General features: G+C 38.7%; 1 protein-coding gene across 1 annotated transcript in view; it reads left to right on the forward strand.

The window, feature by feature from the left end:
- PCSK7 (proprotein convertase subtilisin/kexin type 7) overlaps positions 1 to 18906 on the forward strand; it is a 1762277-nt gene that overhangs the window by 1442734 nt on the left and 300637 nt on the right. The gene's annotated exons all lie outside the window — the stretch shown is intronic.

The following is an 18906-nucleotide window of genomic DNA, read 5'->3' on the forward strand; positions in this document are numbered from 1 at the left end:
AACAGTAGTATACTTTGAGGAAGGTAGTTTTAAGGGAAATTTGAAGAGTGGACTTTAGGTAGCCCGATAGTTTAAACCTGATTAACCCTGCCCTAGTGTGCAACGGTGGCAGCTCCGTAAATCTTTATAGCAGGGGCTGGAAAAGACTGGAAATGACCCAAAAGGGCCAATAAACTACAAGTTACTGCCTTAAACTCCTCTAAGGACAAACAGGCAGCTCAGTACTCCCCACTCTCACTGGTGAGTAAAGAAACTTCCCCCTGACCAAACAAGGAAAATGGAGAAACACAGGAACCAAGACAAAGCCCAGGGATCAGCAAAATCTGGTCTCTGGAACACTAGTTAGGAAAGTATGGAAAAACAAAGATATTTTTTTTGTTTTTTTTCAAGATTTTTTTACAGAAAGGCAGAAAACACAATAAATGCTATAATTTTCGATTAGTTGCCATCAAAAGCTAGTACACTTGAGTGTATTAGCCTGTAATTTAACTTTTAGGCAAAACTTAAATTAGCAAGTGCAGTAAACAGTTTTAGCTTATAAAGACAGTAAAACAGTGCAAAATTCGATAAAACAAGCAAAACAGTGGTAGAAAGTATCAAAAGGTCGAAAAGCCAAGAAAAATACTTAAAATCTGGAAAGGTAGTCTTTTTGGTCTCTGCTGCTACAGGAACACTGCTGGCCACCACGAGAGCTGTGCTGAGTTCTCAATAGCTGAAAAGCCAGCTTTTATAGCAGGGGGCTGGAAAAGACTGGAAATGACCCAAAATGGCCAATAAACTACAAGTTACTGCCTTAAACCACTCCTCTAAGGACAAACAGGCAGCTCAGTACTCCCCACTCTCACTGGTGAGTAAAGAAACTTCCCCCTGACCAAACAAGGAAAATGGAGAAACACAGGAACCAAGACAAAGCCCAGGGATCAGCAAAATACACTACCAAAATACACATTATGTATGCTTTGATAGGCATGTACATATTTCAGATTCTGTTTCTTTTTCTCATAGTAGTACATGAGAACTGATTAATCAATAAATAAATGCCCCTTTTTACAACATTAAGTGCCCCTCTTCCCCACCCCCTTCAGCCACTTCCGGCACCTCTGATGCTGCAGGAGTGAAGAACAAATATCTAAGAGTAGCACAAAAGTAACATGCATGGATAGAGTTGTGTAAAAAAAAAAAGCCTGCTGATTTCAAGCACACCCATAGTGGTGGGGTAAAAGGAACTACAGTGTTCAGTGGACTGGACTGTGGTAGATTTTCCCCACAATAAGGAAAATATCTGACTGCCTGCTCAACAGCGGTAAATGTCTGCTGCTGCAAAGATGCATAGGGTGATTCAGTTCAGCATCATAAGTCAGTAATCATTCACGGTGATAAGTTTCTCACCAATAATCAATGGCCCACTGATACAGTGGTACCAGCTGCTAGTGCTGTCTAGAAAATTCTGTTTATATGTGATTCTACACAATGGGAAACAATGAACCACAAATTCTTAAGTAGGCATGAGGGACTGTGGGGAGACTTTTTTTTCTCAGACTTGGTAAAATATTTTTTTTCTGACAGAGTTAAATGTTCTGTTGCTATTGTTTGACAATTCTTCTGATGAAGTCCGCACCAGTCAGGTCTGAAGAAGAACATAATGACACAGAAGCATAACCTGATAGCTCTGTCTAGAAAAGAAAAGTGAACTTTCATTTGATTTTGCGCACACAGTCATGGAAAAAAGTGACCCTAATCTTCAGAGAGTCTACTGGGATCTGGTTCACGTTGTTAATGGTTCAGAAGGTGAAATAGCTAAGTATTGATTCAAAATAATCGACCTTCATAACATCAAAAACCAAATTAAGAAATCAAGCCAAAATTATCAACCTTCATGACACCAAAAACCAAATTAAGAAGAAAGACCTCGGGGGTGGGGGTGGGGGGTTAAGCCTCCCTGAACCTCCCACACCACTTGCTAATTGAATATACCAGCTCCAATATTGCACTACATTGAAGGAAAGGCAAATTTCCCAATCTCCACTCTGCCACAGTCTCAGTTAAGAGTTCCCCCTCACTTACCTACAGTTGATGTTCTGGAGGTTGATAGTTTTGGCTCGATATTTAGCTACTCATCCTTCTTGAACCACTGATGATGTGAACTGGACCCATCTGTTGATGAGAATGTGGTATTTTTTTCCCCGTAGTCAGTAAAATAGAGGGTGTCTGACAACCAGTAAATACCCCAAGTACTTGCAGCTACACAGGGATTTAATTTACAGATCAGTAATTCATCAGAAGAGGTTCACAGCAGATCGAGACTGATGAAGGATGCAGTGACACAGCAGCAGTACAGAGTGCTAGAACTATTTGTCTAGAAGAGGAAATCCTATATCTTTCCAGTACTGCTGAGTCTATATCACCGTATCAAAAAGTAAAATGTCGAACGCTCACAATAGCGAAAGTGCCGAAATGTCGAGGGTCAGTTTTTGAGATCGATGTACAGTGAAGATTGGGATATTTGCCCTTTCCTCACTGTAGTATGATCTCTGAGTTGGAATATATATTTAGCGGGGGGTGTGGGGGACCCCCCCCACAATAACGAGTTTGATTTTCGGCATTTTCGCTCTTGTGAGCGTTAGACATTTTGCGTCTTCGATACGGTGATATAGATGCGTCCTGCTCACAGTGTGCAAAAAAGAAACCCTCATTTTTTAAGACGTAAAGGGCTACATTTGACTTTTTTTTCCTCACAATTGATAAAATTAAATTTATTTATTTATTTATTTTATTTTACATTTGTTGACCGGGCTAGTCTAGCTGGACATATATCCGTTTTCAGTAGAGGCCCGGGGAGAAAAGCTCCAATTACATGAAGTAAGAAAACATTTCAGCAAAAAACAAAGCAAACTACAAAAAATACAATGGTAGGCTTGTGTCAGAATTGAACAAAAAGGCAAGTTAACCAAAAACAGCTGGTTAACAATACAAATGTCAGGAATGCAGCATACTAAAGTTAGAATAATAAAAACTTATAAGAAAATCACAAGATGGTCAAACATGCAGAAGGAAAATAAAACAAATTGTTTAAAAAGTAATATAAAAGAAGTGAAGTAGCTGGCATCAATTAGTTATATTATTTAGAGGGACAGTTAGGGGATAGTGAGGGAAGGTAAGGGAGAAGTAATTTCAGTCGGGTTTAGTACAAGGACATAGCCACTGAGTTTTAAGATATTCTTTGATGTGTTTTTTGAATAGGGGTGTGGAGTCTAGGTTAGTTATTTCTTGAGGGAGTTGATTCCAGATTTTCCCAACAGAGTTTGCAAATAATGAGTCACCAGCTTTATTGTATGATTTAGTAGAGGCTACTAGAAGTTTATTAGCAGAGCGTAGAGTAGCTAGGTTCTTATAAGGTGAGATAAGTTTTGTAAGGCTTGGGGTAGCTTCTGTTCCGACCAACAGTAGATGCCCCTAGTTACTGCTGCATTTGACCATAGTTTAACTCACAAGTTGGGAATTCTTGATGAAGATGGTCCACATAAGATCAGTACTGTGTAGAAAAGAACTCTGTGTGCTGATATCCAGTTCCACACTCAGAGAAAAAAACAAACAGTCTTCTAGCGACTTGTACTACTAATGTCTTTGTTATTTACACGTGCAAACACACAACATAAATGCACGGGTTTATGAGAAAATATTGTTTTTTTAGAATCTTGAACTTCATATGGTTCAGACTATTTGTTTGACTTTCCAAAAACTCCAAATGAAACAAATCAAGTAAAAAAACATCTAAAGGAGAATGAACTACCGGATACAGAGTAAATCCAGATACCAGCCAAAAAACACAAGTTCAAAACACCAAAATGGTATCCGGAAAGCACAGCAGGCAAATTCAGTTATAGGCTGAAGACCACAGCTTTTACAAATAGACAGTCTTTTATTAAAATGGAATAAATGCTTTCACAGTAACACTCCACTACTGCTTCGTCAGATGAAATAAGACAGCAAAAAATCATTGTTAAATAGTCCTATCTAGCCAATCAGTAAAGCATAATATAACACACCCCTGCAACACATAATAAAATCTTGACACCTATAAAATTTATACATAAAAACTATATAGGTAAGGATAATTTTTATATAAATTTACATATAAATCGCACACACATCAATACAAATATATGAAAAATAGACATTTCCATCTAAGTCTCCTTGCTTTTAAAATAGGCTTTAATGGGACCTGGCCATTAAGACCTTTCCCTTTATATGATTGCATCCTGAGAATCCACTGTGACTCCACCCTCTCAGCAAAATTGCGGATATCTCCCATCCTTAGGGATTCAAATATCCTATCTATAATTCAAAACCTAAATGTGTGATGGTCACCTTCTTGCATAATATGTTTAGCCAATGCATTATTCTCATATTTAATTCTTATTGAATAAAGGTGCTCCCTTATTCTATCTCTTAGCATACGATTACATTTCCCTATGTAGAATGCAAAACATTTCTACACAGTGAGCCAAGTAAATTACATCTTTAGTATTGCAGTCTGGCTGCACCTTATAATAAAACCTACGTCCATCATTAGGACTAATAAAACTGCTATCTATTTCAATATACTCACAGAAATTGCATTTGCCACAGGGAGTCGTACCTTGAAAACTAGGACACTCATCAACACTCACATATTTATCTGGATAGCATAATAGCTGCTTGAGGTTCTTTTTATTCTTATACCTAAACTTAGGTCCGTCTCCCACTACTGCTCTGATTTTATTATCAGTAAGGAGTAAAGGCCAATGTTTCCTAAATATATCCATAATATTAATAGTATCGGTATTAAATTGTACTCGTATAGTTATTGAATCGGGTAGTCTATTTCTTATTCCTAATTGGTCACTAGGTCTGCCAAAATATGGTTTTGCCCTACTCGAGCACAATTCAGTACTGGCATGCATCTCTGGATCTATCTCTCTCTTCTTATAGCCTCTCTTACCGAATTGTTTTCACAATTTAACCATTTCATCCTTAAACCTAGAATCATTATCATTCAAGCGAGATGTTCTCATCCCTTGTCCTTTCACTATATTTTGAAAGATGTGGGGAGGATGCATATTTGTCTGATGTAATATTGAATTCCTGTAACATTCTTTTATATACAAGTGTGTACTAAACATTCCAACTACATCTCTCTTTATTGTAATATCCAAAAAATCAATGGTAGATCTCGAACACTTATAGGAAAACTTCAAGAATCCAGTGGTTCCATGTAAATGTTCAATAACTCTGTCTAAATCCCTCTTATTCCCTTTCCATCGCATGTAGACATAGTCTACAAACCAATTATAAAAACCAATAGAACTCAAAAATTCATGTCCTTGAAAGACAAACATGTCTTCTCATTGTGCCAACACCATATTGGCATAGCTATTAACACATGAAGTGCCCACAGCTACGCCAGAAGTTTGGATATAATATTTCCCATTGAATGAAACACATTATTCTCGATTATAACCTCAATCAAAAGGCAAATCACATCTATGAACTTCTGATCATAGTTACTATGTGAGTGCAAGTATCTACTTACAAAATCAATCCCCACATCATTGGGTATGACGGTGAACAGGGACTGTGCGTCCATTGTCACCATCATACAATCAGTAGGAAACTCATTTTTCTCTACATAAGAATATAAATTCTGCAGAAAATGTTTAGAGTCTCGAAGTACCATAGTAGAATCATCAAGGACCGGTCTAAGTTGTTTCTCAATGAAAATGAAACATGGTTCCATTAGTCATCCAGCTCCTGCTACTATTGGTCTAAAGGGGAGAGTCACAGGATCCTTGTGTATTTTAGGAAGACCATGGAAAGTTGGAACACAAGGTGTTTCCACTATTAAATACTCAGCAAGTTCTACATTAATGCATTCATTACAAACACAATCATTTATAGTATTATGTATACATGCAGTAATGTTATGTACCCTTTCAACAGTTGTCCTAGTATAAGTTGAAACATCCTCCAGCATAGAATTAATACTATTAAAATAGAAATCCCTCTCCATCACTACTATTGCCCTGCCTTTATCGATGGGACGAATAACTATATTCATATTATTCATTAATGCATTTAGTGCAGCCTTTTCATCCATCGTTAAATTGTTAAAGCTAGCACGTCTCATGTTATTATCAAACATAGCGCTAATATCATCCTCACACAACCTAGTGAAGGCTTCCACTAAAGGATGATTTTGAGGTACAAAAGTACTGGGTTTATTAAAGCTGCAATTATAGTTATAAGAAGTATCAGTAAAAATCAACTTCACCATTAAGTTTCTACTAAACAATTTTAAATCTATTAATGTATTCACCTCATCCGTCCTACTGGCAGGAATAAAGGAGAGACCTCTCTCCAATACTAACAATTCATAACTAGACAAAACAGTATTAGAGAGGTTATACATTAAAGATTGTTCGCATTCTGCCACATCTTTTTTATAGTCCTGTTCCCCCCTGCTTCCGGAGGCTGTTACCTTTTCTTTTACCCTTGTATCAAGTGTGGCGACTCGGCATACTTCGTAGTTATAGGTAGAGGTAGGCAGGAAAAAACCTGTCTGCCTTTTTGATTTTCTTGATTCATTTCTGAAGCAGGTTCAATCACATTAGGACCTACTTTCCTCCTTACTACCTGTTGAACGAAGGGGGTAGCTCTGTCTCCCTTCGGAGTAGTATATACAGACGTCACTTCAGAAACATTGTCAGTATCAGTACTGTTAGTAATATTCTGTTGCTCTACAGCAACGTTTGTTTTTATTATTATTAGATAATTGCGACTTAGAGCCTATGTTGTTATTGTCAGACTGGTTAACCCTGTCTGTTTGCCTGGGCCATGAGAACATGTGGCTCTGTTCAAAATCCTTTAAATCTCACTCTAACTTCTTTGTCCCAGTAGCCTTTTTTCATAAAGCTCTACATTATCAATAACGTCACACAGTCGCACATCTATTATATCAAACAACCCAGTCTCATATAATTCCTGTTGTTGTTTTTGAATTGTTTCAAGCAGCTCACGTTCTATCTGTTTGAAAAACTCAGTCAACAATTGAATATAAGAGAAACTTACTTCAAGACTGAGTTTTTGCCATTTTGCCAGAAATTCTGGGTATTGATTCCCATAGGTGGGCATAGTAAGACCCTGCAGTCCCCTCAGTACAACGCCATATTGTAAACATGCCTCCATATGGAACCACTGATGTAAGTGTTTCAAATTGAACAAATCATTTTCAATGGCACGAACTTTCAAACGGACCTGCATATTGCTCGCTACAGCTCCATCATCCATTGGTGATGTACCAATAGAAGGCGAACTGAAAAGTGGATTCCCATCAGTAGTTAAAAACCTGGATAGTCTATTAGCCTGGCTGCCCATGTCCTGATGTTCCATCACAGTATTAGCTCCTTCTGCCATGCTCTCAGACTGGTAGAAATATCATAAAATCAAAAGGAGAATGTACTACCGGATACGGAGTAAATCCAGATACCAGCCAAAAAACACAAGTTCAAAACACCAAAATGGTATCCGGAAAGCACAGCAGGCAAATTCAATTATAGGCTGAAGACCACAGCTTTTACAAATAAGGCAGTCTTTTATTAAAATGGAATAAGCACTTTCACAGTAACACTCCACTACTGCTTCGTCAGATGAAATAAGACAGCAGAAAATCATTGTTAAATAGTCCTATCTAGCCAATCATTAAAGCATAATATAACATGCCCCAATTGTTGATTGAGTTTTTCAAACTGATAGAACTTGAGCTGTTTGAAACAATTCAAAAACAACAGGAATTATATGAGACTGGGTTGTTTGATATAATAGATGTGTGACTGTGTGAGGTTATTTATAATGTAGCGCTTCATGAAAAAAGGCTACTGGGACAAAAAAGAAAGAAGTTCGAGTGAGATTTAAAGGATTTTGAACAGAGCCACGTGTTCTCGTGGCCCAGACAAACAGACAGGGTTAACCAGTCTGACAATAACAACATAGGTTCTAAGTCGCAATTATCTGATAATAAATCAACAACCGTTGCTGTAGAGCAACAGAAAATAACTAACAGTATTGATACTGACAATGTTTCTGAAGTGACATCTGTATATACTACTCCGAAGGGAGACAGAGCTACCCCCTTTGGACAACAGGTAGTAAGGAGGAAAGTAGGTCCTAATGTGATTGAACCTGCTGCAGAATTGAATCAAGAAAATCAAATAGGCAGACAGGTTTTTTCCTGCCTACTTATAACTAAGAAGTATGCTGAGTCGCAACACTTGATACAAGGGCGGAAGAAAAGGAAACAGCCTCTGGAAGCAGGGGGAACAAGATTATAAAAAAGATGTGGCAGAATGCAAACAATCTTTAGTGTATAACCTCTCTAATACTGTTTTGTCTATTTCTGAATTGTCGGTATTGGAGAGAGGTCTCCCCTTTATTCCTGCCAGTAGGGCGGATGAGGTGAATACATTAATAGATTTAAAATTGTTTAGTAGAAACTTAACGTTGAAGTTGATTTTTCCTGATACTTCTTATAACTATAAATGGAGCTTTAATAAACCCAGTACTTTTGTACCTCAAAATCATCCTTTAGTGGAAGCCTTCTCTAGGTTGTGTGAGGATGATATTAGCGCTATGTTTGATAATAACATGAGACATGCTAGCATTAATAACAATGGATGAAAAGGCTGCACTGAATGCATTAATGAATAATATGAATATAGTTCTTCGTCCCGCCGATAAAGGCAGGGCAACAGTAGTGATGGAGAGGGATTTCTGTTTTAATAGTATTAATTCTATACTGGCGGATGTTTCAACTTATACTAGGACAACTGCTGAAGGGGTACATAACATTACTGCATGTATACATAATACTATAAATGATTGTGTTTGTAATGAATGAATTAATGTAGAACTTGCTGAGTATTATATAGTGGAAACACCTTGTGATCCAACTTTCCATGGTCTTCCTAAAAGACGCAAGGATCCTGTGACTCCCCCTTTTAGACCAATAGTAGCAGGAGATGAATGGGTAATGGAACCATGTTCCATTTTTATTGAGAAACAACTTAGACCGGTCCTTGATGACTCTACTGTGGTACTTCGAGAGACTAAACATTTTCTACAGAATTTATATTCTTATGTAGAGCAAAATGTGTTTCCTACTGATTGTGTGATAGTGACAATGGATGTACAGTCCCTGTTCACCGTCATACCCAATGATGTGGGGATTGATTTTGTAAGCAGATACTTGCACTCGCATAGTAACTATGATCAGAAGTTCATAGATGTGATTTGCCTTTTGATTGAGGTTATACTCGAGAATAATGTGTTTTCATTTGATGGGAAATATCATATCCAAACCTCTGGCATAGCTATGGGCACTTCATGTGCCAATAGCTACGCCAATATAGTGTTGGCACAATGGGAAGACATGTTTGTCTTAGTTTTCCTATAAGTGTTCGAGATATACCATTGATTTTTTGGATATTACAATAAAGAGAGATGTAGTTGGTACGTTTAGTACACACTTGTATAGAAAAGAATGTCACAGGAATTCAATAATACATCGGACAAGTATGCACCCTCCACACGTCTTTCAAAATATAGTGAAAGGACAAGGGATGCGAACATCTCGCTTGAATGATGATTCTAAGTTTAAGGATGAAATGGTTAAATTGAGAAAACAATTCAGTAAGAGAGGCTATTAGAAGAGAGAGAGATAGATCTAGGGATACATGCCAGTACTGAATTGCGCTCTAGTAGGGCAAAACTGTATTTTGGCAGACCTAGTGACCAATTAGGAATAAGAAATAGACTATCTGATCCAATGACTGTACCAGTACAATTTAATACTGATACTAATAATATTATGGATATATTTAGGAAACATTGGCCTGTACTCCTTACGATGATAAAATCAGAGCAGTAGTGGGAGATGGACCTAAGTTTAGGTATAAGAATAAAAAGAATCTCAAGCAGCTATTATGCTATCCAGATAAATACGTGAGTGTTGATGAGTGTCCTAGTTTTCAAGGTATGACTCCCTGTGGCAAATGCAATTTCTGTGAGTATACTGAAACGGCAGTTTTATTAATCCTAATGATGAACGTAGGTTTTATAAGTTGCAGGCAGATTGCAATACTAAAGATGCAATTTATTTGGCTCACTGTGTAGAATGTTTTGCATTCTACATAGGGAAATGTAATTGTAGGCTAAGAGAGAGAATTAAGAGAGCACCTTTATTCAATAAGAATTAAATATGAGAATAATGCATTGGCTAAACATATTATGCAGAAGGGGAGCATCACACATTTAGGTTTCGAGTTATAGATAGGACATATGAATCCCTAAGGATGGGAGATATCCACAATTTTACTGAGAGGGCAGAGTCACGGTGGATTCTCAGGATACAATCATATAAAGGGAAAGGTCTTAATGGCCAGGTCCCATTAAAGCCTATTTTAAAAGCAAGGAGACTGTTTAGATAGATGGGAATGTCTATTTTTCTTATATTTGTATTGATGTGTGTGTGATTTATATATATATGTAAATTTATATAAAAATTATCCTTACCTATATAGTTTTTATGTATATATTTTATAGGTGTCATGATTTTATTATGTGTTACAGGGGTGTGTTATATTATAGCAATAACCCACGCCTGGGTGTGGGTAATGCGGGATTTATCCACGATTGGCGTGGTTTGGTCCCGAGGGACCAAACAACAAAGACAACCGTGGGTATATCCCGCATTACCCACACCCAGAAGTGGGTTATTGCTATTATACTATGACATTATTTAAGAAAAGAAATAATTACTTTTCTTAAATAATGGCATTGTATAATGCCTCTTTGCTGCCCTTCCGCAGCTGTCTGGTATCCGCGGCAGTTCTGATGTACTGCGCATGCCTACACAGTACATCAGAGCTGTGGCCAAAAGCAACGGCGAAAGCAAGATCTCCATTGCTTTTTACTGTTTCGCTATGTTAAATGGGTTTAACATAGCAAAGACAGCTCTAAAATAAGCAACAGGTCCGTTGCTTATTTTAGAGCTGTCTCGCTATGTTAAACCCATTTAACATAGCGAAACAGTAAAAAGCAACGGAGATCTTGCTTTCTCCGCTGTTTTTTAAACCTGTCTTGCTATGCTAAATGGGTTTAACATAGCGAGACAGCTTTAAAAAAAGCAACGGAGATCGCCGTTGCTTTTTTTAAACCTGTGTCGCTATGTTAAACTCCTTTAACATAGCGAGACAGTGTTTTAAAAGAGACTTATACTAATGGAAAAAGTCCAGGCGACCGGACCTTTTTCCATTAGTATAAGTCGATTTACAACGGGCACGCTGGCCAATCAGCGTGCACATTTTGGAATATTAATGGGGGGTCATGGTATAATATGCTTTACTGATTGGCTAGATAGGACTATTTAAGAATGATTGTCTGCTGTCTTATTTCATCTGACGAAGCAGTAGTGGAGTGTTACTGTGAAAGCACTTACTCGTTTTAATAAAAGACGGTCTATTTGTGAAAGCTGTGGTCTTCAGCCTATAATTGAATTTGCCTGCTGTGCTTTCCGGATACCATTTTGGTGTTTTGAAAAAAAAAATCTGTTTTTTGGAGGGAGAGCAAGCTCCCCTGCACCCCCAAAACCCCTTGCTAATTATATATACCAACTCTGAGATTACACAGCAGTGGGGAATTTGTAAATTCTCTGATTCCCCACTGCACGACACTCTCAGTAAAAATGCTTCAGTTTTCAGAAATATGACCATATAAAGTTTGTTTCCAAACAGTTAGTCATCTAAGATAAACCCAAATACACATGTGCAAGTGGATACACACAAACCCACCCCCCCAAATAAAAAAAAAATTAGTCTTGCTGCAGCAGCCTATAAAGTTTATTTTGTTTTAACTCTTGAATAAAAGAAAAAAGTTTTATTGTGACCACACAGTATCAACTTAATAAATTAGTGAAACATAACGAAACGCACTGAATAAATTCAGAAAATGAAAAGAAACCGCAGCGCATCTTAAGAGAGTTGGCACCAACTTTGTTGCTCCATTAATGTGGCAAACTCATGTCATGTACAGTGAGGTTAACAAATAAATAGCACATATTCTGCATTTTTTTTACTGTGATTATTCCAGTCTACTAGTGCTTTTTTTCTTACTGCCAGCCCCTTCCTTGGTCATGTGCCAGCTACAGGGATGCATAAAAGTGCCACAGCTCTGCTGTGGCTTGTTTTGCTAGGACAGCCTTTTATGCTGGCTGAGCAGAAATCTTGTACATATTGATGGCCAGGATAGGCTCCATCTCCCCTGTGACCCTGGATTGAGTGCATAATTGGAGGATGAGTGAATTAATGAATGCATATCTTGTTTGGTATCTCTTAATGAAAGTTTTGAACAAATCCTTCATGTAATGTCCAAAGTGATGAGTTTACTTAACCATGTATTATCCTTCAAATCTCATATGAATTGGAAAATATTTATACAGTGGATAATTTTAGCTTTACCATAAGACTGGCTGATGTTTCCTAACTGTTCGGCATGTATGGCATCACTTCTGCTGAAATGTCCTTGCACATGGAATGGGGCTGGTCACCAAGCCAAATAGCCTGGTGTAAGCTTATCTCCACATATCCCATACCATAAAATGTATTATTGATATTATATATTTAAATGCTGTACTTTGTTCATTTTAATGGTATATTTTACACAGTTTAAACTATTTCCTTTACTTTATTTGGTTTGATTAATCAGGCTTCTTTCAGTTCTGAACTTCATTGTTTTGTGTTAGTGTAAAGTAATGTCAAGTGGCTGCAGATGTTGCTATCAGAAGCAGCTGGTAGCATTGCCATCTATAAATGTAAAATTTTATTGCGCTGTATATTAAGTTGCTAAATGGGGAAAAGAAACTTCCAGAGAGTTGTATACATTTTACAGCTGTAAATGGGGTAGATATACATTCAGGTTTTGCTGTTTTTAGTTGAATACATGGGCTGTAGTTTCAGTTGCTTAAAAATGTTTCATGTAGGATATGTTTTTTTCTGCTTTACACAGCATGCGACCCCATGCGTGTTAAGTGATAGACAGGAGCTGTTTAATATTTGCCATATAAGGTCATTGTGTACAGTTTGAGATTGTGTAAGCAAACAGTTAAAAGGCAAAATTGCCAGCCTGAAATAGCTCCGACATTATTGGGCAGTAAGCTAGATTGACTAAAAGTGCTCAAAATATGTAGAGATTTTATTCTATACTATGGTTGCTGATATAAAGCCTGATGTGACATCTGCCTTAACATGAATTGATATCTGTATTTGTTTTACATCTTCTGAATAATTAGCAATGGACTATTTTTTAATTCACTTTCCCACTAAAATTTACTGAAAGCTGATGCCCACCAGCACCTCAGATTAGCTGAGTTACCCGAGTGTGTACACTTAAATTGAGAAACAGAAAAACAAACGCTTGCACAGGCTGCAGATGTTTATTTATTATACCTGCGGATGGGAGGATATTCATTCATATTTTACAATTTTAGATACTTTTAAGAGGCTGTATTTGTCTCTTGGTGAGGTGTATTATATAGGAAATAATATTGTTTTGTTTAAAAAAAGTGCTATACTGTGTGCTTTAAAGGTGACGATTGTGGTAGGTATGAATGGTTACATTTGTCATTTGCACTTAGGTTATATGGAGTGAGATTGTTTTTATTTTTAAACAGAGAAATCTTATTGTTAAGCTGGTAGTAAAGTAGCAAGTTTGACAATAACTTGGTTGCTGATGGTAATCTACTTGTATTAGTTTAAAGATATTTTGTTTTTACCATCTATGGTGGAAGCTAGATGACTGGCATACATCTCAACTGTCTAGATTTTTGCCCCATATTTTTGGTCTGTTTCTCATAAAATCTGTGGTTTTCTGGGAAATCACTGAGGGCTAAAGTCACTAAATAAGGACAAATATTTGAGTTTGAGTTTATATCTTTCAGAAAATGCATGCTAACACAAATTCTGTTATTCTAGTTTTTAAGTTAATAAGAGCAATATTTAAAATCTGCCCCTATTTTTGGGCCTTTGTCTCCATATTATTTTAGGCTTTGTCCAGATTTATTGTTCTAGGAGGCTGAGAGGTATGATGACTGCTGTTTACATTTCTGTCATTACTGCTGTGTTATTTTGTAAATGCTGACACTAATCATTTTCCCATGAGGTATGCTGTCATGTAGTTAAGATTAAAATATAATCGTAGCCCATCAGTGGAGTTTTATATTCGTAAGTATTGCATAATAATAAGTGCATTAATCATTTACAAAAGGGTTTAAAGGTAGCTATAAAGTTTCACTTCTAGCTTGCCACCATATCTTTCATCCGCTTAATCGACTACTTGTCAAAAACTGTAACGAAGAACACGTAAAGTTATGTCCATCCTGGACAAAATCTAATATAAATTATGAAATGTAACATTAGAATCATGTTGGGGGAGTAGATGCACATTGTTAACTGATAACTTGTATACCATACATGATTTCCTTGATAATAATTTCATAATATCTTCCCATCTGCACACATTTGTATAAACATGAATCTGACTTGCACCTAAACACAGTGCCAAAAACTGACATGTACAATGGCACATTCCTTCAAAGTTCTTGGCATTACACATCTGGAAGAAATAAAGCTTGTGAGAGTTGGGAGGGACTGTGTGCTAACAGTACCAGTCATTGTCATAATCAACCACCTTTTTCCAATTTTCTACATGAAGTCGGTGTGTCATGTCAACTGTTGCCATCTCTCTTGATTCAGTGCCACTCTCTTACCTTCTTTGAAACTTATGCCTGGTTGTCTGAAGTCTTCTCTCACACAATTCATCCACCTTTTTGCTGGATGCTCATGTTTCTTCTTGCCTTCTTCCTGTCTGTCCCAAATCTTCTTCACCAGATTGTCTTCTGCCTTTCTGCACATGTACCCAAACCACAGTAATCTGTTATCTTTGTCCTTCTTTACAATTGGAGCTACTTTGGCTTCTGTCCTGATGTCCTCATTTCTTCATCTGTCCCACAATGTGAATCTTACCTCTTCTCTCAGGCACTTCATCTCCATCACTTCTAGCTTCTTTAACTTCAATGCCTTTACTACCCAGACTTCTATACCATACAGTAGTATTGGTTGCACCACTGTTTTGTACACCATGCAATTCAGCTTCATTTCCATTCTTCTGTCATGCACTCAGTGCCAGTTGGCTGCAGCCTTTCTGATTCTAGCTTTGACCTTCTCATTTAGATTTCCCTTCTCCTCAACCGCCCCTCCCAGATACTTGAAGCTGTTAGCCTGTTTCACTATTTCCCCTTCTATCTTAGGTTCATAGGTAGGTACTAGGCTATCTGCCTGAGGGCATTTATAAGCCTAGCCAGAGTATGTCTGTTTTTGACGCCCCATTGATTAATTAACTGAGCCTTTGTCAAGCAGAGCCAATTAAGTGATCCCAGGGGTGTATTTTCTGTTACCCATCCACTCATCAAGGCTTCTCTTGAAGGGTGTTAGTGAGGGGCTCTGCCTAATGTAGTTAGGAATTTTGTTCCAAAGCATAGGCAGTTTCTGTGACAGGAATCTATCCCTCCAGCATGTTCTGTTTATTGTTGTGGTGAGGTTTAGCTCACTAGAGCATGTGGCTCGCAGTGACTTGGATTTCTTTAGGTGGAGCATGTCCATCAATTCTGAGTTGGACATGGCTTTGCAAGTCAGGCAGAGATCACCTCTGAGTAAGAGATATGCCACTGAGTACAGCCGGAGTTTTTTCAGTCGGGCTACATAGGACATATGTTTGAGGCCAGTAATCCTCTTGGTGAGGTGCTTTTGTGGTCTTTGAAGCTGTTGGAAGGGTCTTGTGAGGTGCATCCAAAATGGGGCATTGTACTCTATGATGGGTCTGATGAGTGACGAGTAGAGGGGCACTATAACCTCTTTATTTCTAGATGCAAACCCCTTAGTAATTAGATGGGCCACATAGAAGGATTTCCTAACTACTTTGGCAATATGATTGTCAAAGGAGAGATTGCTATCTACCTAGGTCCCCAGATCTCTTATTACCTCTTCTGTATTAAGGGGGCTGCCGCCTATGTGGTAATTCGTGGGTGTTTTGTTTTTCCCAAAAGGGATGACTATGCATTTTTTGGCATTTAGCTTGAGGCCATGACTTTGACACCAGGTGTCTGTCTCAGTAAGGTCTTTTTGGAGGATGTCTGTGTCAGCCGGAGAGTCAGTTATGGCTCCCAGTTTGCAGTCATCGGCGAACTTGGTTAGCCATAGTCCTCCTGTGTTTGCCTGTACTTCTGAGAAATATATGCCAAACATTAGGGATCCCAGAACCAAGCTTTGTGGGACACCACTTGAGTGGTTTAGAGTCAGACCTGGAGCCCGCTATTCTTACCATGTGAGTTCTGTCTGTAAGCCAGTTGGCAACCCATCTTGTGACATAGGGGTTTATATTCAAGCTGGTGATTTTTTCAATAATACCCAAGTGAGGAATGGTGTTGAACGCCTTGGCGAGATCAAGGTAGGCTGTGTGAACCACCTTTCCCTCATCTATGGCCTCGGTAACTGTCTCGAAGAAGTCAACCAGGTTTAGTGGGCATGATCTGCCCTTAACAAAGCCAAACTGGGTCTGGTCAAGTGTTTGGAAGTTCCCAATGTCTTTGTTAATGAGTTCCATGATGATGTGCTCCATAGCCTTGCAGACCAGGCTAGTCAGGCTTATGGGGCGATAGTTACTAGGGTCAGTTGTGGCCCCTCCTTTGTGGAGCGGAATAACCATTGCTGTGCGCCATTCTATGGGCACGTAGCTCGTGGAGAGGCTGAGGTTGAACAGCGTGTTTAGGTTGGGGGGTTAGTTTGTTCTGTAGTTCGTGCAAGACACAGCCTGGGACACCATCTGGCCCCATTGATGCTGTGTTTTTGGCTTTTGAAAGGGCTGTTTTCACCTGTGCTTCTGTGATTTCCGGGACACTACACTTTTCTGGTATTGTTGTGGGCCCTTTTGAAGATGAGAGGAAGGTGGTTTGCACTGAATCTATCTGCCAATATGTTGGCAATATCAGTAGGTTCAGTATATTTTGTGCTATTTTGCACGATCTCAGAGCATATCCGTGAGTTGCCACTTAGATTCTTGACATAGCTAAAGAAGGCTTTGTGGTTATCTTTCGAATCCTTGGCTATTTTTCTTTCGAAGTTAGCCTTGGATGATTTTATGAAGGACCTTAGTTTCTTACTGATACTGATCAGGGATGTCTTTCCTTCTTGGGATTTGCTTTTTTTCTGAACTAGTTTCTTCCTTTTCTTGTATAACCTGTTTATGGCAGGGGTCCACCAGACTGGTTTCCTTCTCTTAGGGGAGTGAGTCTTGGTTTTGCTAGGGATGGCACAATCCATGCATCCTTGTAGGTGCTCAGAGTGCAATTATAAAGGATTCTGCATCTTGGGCAGTGTTATTATTTAGCGTGGGGGCTGTGAAACCTACCACCTCTGCCTTAAGTAATGTGAAGTTTGCTTTAGAAAAGTTTTACACTGTGGTTTCCTTTGTTGGGGGTGGTGGTGGGGTGTGGACATCCAGGGTGATTAGTTTATGGTCTGATCTAACCAGTGACTGGTTGACCTCTGGTACGGAGCACCTGTCCCCCATGATGGTGGTGACCAGGTCCAATATGTTGTGGCCTCTGGTAGGGTAGTTTACTATCTGATCCAGGGCATTTGAGTTGATAAATTCCAGGAAGCACTGAGCCTGTGAGTTTGTACTCAAGTAGTTTTCCCAGTTAATGGTAGGGTAATTGAAATCTCCCAAGATCAGGGTGTTTGGTAGGACCTTCATGTGTCTCCAGAAAGACGGAGTGGTGGTCCTGGGATATGGAGGGTGATCTGTAGCAGGCCACATTTTGCATTGTGGGTGTCAACTTCTTCCCCCATTTGTTGCCATTATTACAACCGTCTTACCTGTACTTGGTCTCATCCATGTGCCTTCAGTTTTGCATTCCATTCCCCTATCCTTTGCTGAAGTTATTTTTCAGAGTCTGCCTGTAATGTCACATCATCTGCATTCAACGACTTTGTTGATCTGTCCACTCCAGCCTGTTTACTAAGGTAGTTCATCACCAGTATGTGAACAGTAGTGGGTTCAGAGCTCAACCCTGATGCACATCCACTGCCATTGGGAAACCCTTTGTGAGACCGAACACTGTACTGGAGTCATTGTATCTTTTACCTAGATTACACTAGTTCTATAAATGTTTCTGGGACTTCGCACCAATACGGGACTGCCCAAATAAGCTTTCTCTTTGGTATTTGTCACATGCTTTCTCCAAGACTAGGAATGCTCAGTTGGATTCTTTCCTCATCTCTAGATTATTTTCACTTATCTGTCTCACTGCAAACATCGGGTCAGTTGTGCTGCATCCTGATCTGAATCACTCATCTTTCATCTTACTTTCTGCTACTCTGCATATTTATCAGTCATCCTCCCCAGAACTTTCATGTAGTGTGACAGGAATGTCATACCTCTATACTGCCCACAGTTGTGAATGTCCCCTTTGTTCTTGAACACTGACACTAGTATGCTTATACTCCAGTCATCTGGGATGTGCATTTCTGTCCATACTGGTATGAGTACCCTCAAGGAGCCATTTCTCTTCTGTCTCACCCAATAGCTAGCTGTATTATATCTGCAGTAACCTCATCTGAGTCTGCTGCTTTCCTGACTTCATTTTCCTTAATGCTGTTTGTTCTTCTGCTACATTGGACTCCTCCTGTTTTTTCATCATGGGCTGTGTCTGGGGAAGTAAAACTTCTTTGTTGTCTTACTTCATTCATATTACATTGGAAG

Source organism: Protopterus annectens, chromosome 8.part0 (assembly GCF_019279795.1).
Source record: "Protopterus annectens isolate FY-2018-M chromosome 8.part0, PAN1.0, whole genome shotgun sequence".
In the NCBI taxonomy this organism is placed as follows: Eukaryota; Metazoa; Chordata; order Ceratodontiformes; family Protopteridae; genus Protopterus; species Protopterus annectens.